This window comes from Halyomorpha halys, unplaced genomic scaffold (assembly GCF_000696795.3).
Source record: "Halyomorpha halys isolate HHAL.00 unplaced genomic scaffold, Hhal_1.1 Scaffold123.1, whole genome shotgun sequence".
In the NCBI taxonomy this organism is placed as follows: Eukaryota; Metazoa; Arthropoda; class Insecta; order Hemiptera; family Pentatomidae; genus Halyomorpha; species Halyomorpha halys.
The window spans coordinates 482,059-484,697 of record NW_027107023.1 but is presented as its reverse complement, the minus strand read 5'-3'; the positions used below and the strand labels follow the sequence as shown (position 1 = coordinate 484,697).

Below are 2,639 nucleotides of genomic sequence, written 5' to 3'. Positions count from 1 at the left end.
TTTTTTTTAATGAATTTTCCTGAGAAAAAGGTTAATTTTTTGCTTTAGCACAATTGGTGTGGAAGGACTTCAGGTAGGGTTCATCTGTTAAAACTCCTTAGATTTACTGTTGGTTGCTATTGTATTAGCCATGATAGGGATGGGTTGTTTTCACTTCAGGCTGCAAGAGCTAAGTACAGCAGACTTGTACCCTTCAAGTAGTGTATAATTTTTCATCTTTAAATTGACCGACCTATTATTTTCTAATTAATTTTTTTATTTCGTCATAAATTTGTGAATTAAAATATCAAATATGGAATTTCATAATGAATATTACTAAATCTAAATAACATGCATTATTAATTTTTTTTTATTGATTATCAAAGATCACATCTTATCAAAAATAAATTTTCCTCGTGAAATGTTTTATAATTATACCTTCTTGCAGCTCTACAGCATTTCTGTAACCAGTAAGACACATATAATAACATTGGCATTACCGCTGTTGAAGAAATGAGAAGGAATCATGGTACAGAAAGTCACTTGATATACTACCGCTGTGAGGACTAATATCAAGTATAAGATAAAGTAAGAGGTTAGTTCAGGTAACAATAGGTTTTGACTCTTTCAGCCAAACATAGACAACCGACCATGTGGAAAAGGAGAGTTTTATGATTCCTTGAGTGAAGTACCTATCAATTATTAAACATGATGTGAAAATTATATTTGGGTGATAAACATGATGTAAATATTATAAACATTGACTCGAACCACTATCTATCGGTGGCCCTTCGGCATGTAAGAATATCATAGACATACAATTAAGTGAAGAAACTGAATACAATATACAGAAACTAAAAGATTCTGCTATAAATCAGTAAGTCCACCCAATAATGTCCAGCAGTCTGACTTGGAAAAGATGGGATTTATGTATGGAAATAATGCTCAACATAGCAAATGAGATCACTGGACAAAAAACACTGATAAAAGGATACCCTGGTTTGACTTAGAATGCAAACAGGCTATATATGAGAAGAATGCTTGCATATCTCAAGATGATCCATAGGAAGGCATATAATAGTATCTATAGAAGACTGTAAGAATAAGAAAAGGACTGAAAAAATGATTCAGTAGAGAAAGAAAAGATCCTGGGAAAGGAAATAGATGAAAGAAATCAAGACCTCTTGAACCCTGAATGAAATCAGAAAGTTCTGCCTCAAAATAGCAGATACCACCAATCATTTAATCCCTGATCATATGCCTTTAAAGGCATAAATGGTTCTCAAATCATTGTAAGAGAAAAAGTTATAAGACAATCAAGAAACCTCTTAAATGGAGAATCCATTAGTGAAGACAAACACCAAGGGAATAATATCAGTAATGAAGAATTGGAAGCTCCAGATGAAGAGGGGTTAGGACAGCCTTAGGTGGGATGCAGAATATCAAAGCCCCAAAAGTACATGGAATGAGCTTTAGAAAAATAGAGGAGAAGCAATCTATAAATATATCCATAACCTGATTTTATACATCAGAGAAGAGGAGTGCATTCCCCATTAATCTTACAGAACTATTATATGCCTCTTTCATGAGAAATGGAATCCGCTCAACATCGAGTAGGAAGGAATACAAGTACTACGGAATATACCTCCAACCATCTTCCAATACCATATTTTCCAATAATTTATTCACTAGAATTTTGCCAGAATGATAATAAGGGCTACTCAATTCTCACAGTGAATGTCTTGAGCTTCATCTGAGGTTTTTTGGCTGCACAAGGGAACCAGACAAGGTAACTGTTTGGTATGCTTGTAATTTAACATTGCCTTGGCATGCGCCATCAGGGAATCAGAATTTACAGGTATGAAGTATGATTTTCAACAAATTGTGGCAAATATAGCTCACGCCAATGATATGGATATCATTGTTCATTGTTTTCAGTGTATGAAGAGTGCCTTCCTAAATCTTCAAAGAACAACGGCTAAAGTTTGCTAAAAAAAAGTGTCTAAAAGCGATTTTGTTTTCTTTAATTTTAATCCCAGAAAAATCAAGCAGATACAATAAAAATTGGAGACCTAAACATTGACTGTAAAGGAGAAGTTATTTACCTAGGTACAAAGTTAAACTTGACCAGAAAAAAAAATGTTTTTTAGATGTAGACAATTTAGAAGACCTCACAAGCATTGGGTGGATTATATGTTAGTAGATGCCTGAACGAATCTGGAGGTTTAAAATTATAAAACAGAAAAGACTGGAGGTTTTCACTGTAGAAGGACTTGACTCTTTAAGAGTTATAGCAACATTCAAGTTAGTAAGATAATGTCCGCTTAAAAAATGGAAAGTGAAAAGTGAAAAATCCATTTCAGAATAAATTATTTAAAATTATAACATACCTATTATCATCTTGCCCAACTGAGGTAGAAGGAAGCTGTTTACCTAAGTCTTAGCTTCTTTTCAAAGTTTGGCACTAAAACAAATTTTAACATTGTAAAATAAAGATATAGATGAGATATATTAGAATCGACAGTTGTAGATGAATAAATAGAAGTTATATTGAAATTATCAATGATAACAAAATTTTCAAAAGTGTAATTTTTCAGAAAAATGTGCTCTTTCTTGAATATCTGTAAAAAATTAAAAATTAGAAATTAAAGTTAATAGTA

The 2,639-nt window shown here is 32.4% G+C and overlaps 1 long non-coding RNA gene across 1 annotated transcript; it reads left to right on the top strand.

The window, feature by feature from the left end:
- Positions 1-230: 230 nt before the first annotated feature.
- LOC106678107 (uncharacterized) lies at positions 231-2,364 on the top strand. Its single transcript, XR_001342704.3, has 2 exons — positions 231-1,837; positions 1,918-2,364. It is a non-coding gene; the product is annotated as an uncharacterized lncRNA (long non-coding RNA).
- Positions 2,365-2,639: the final 275 nt, after the last annotated feature.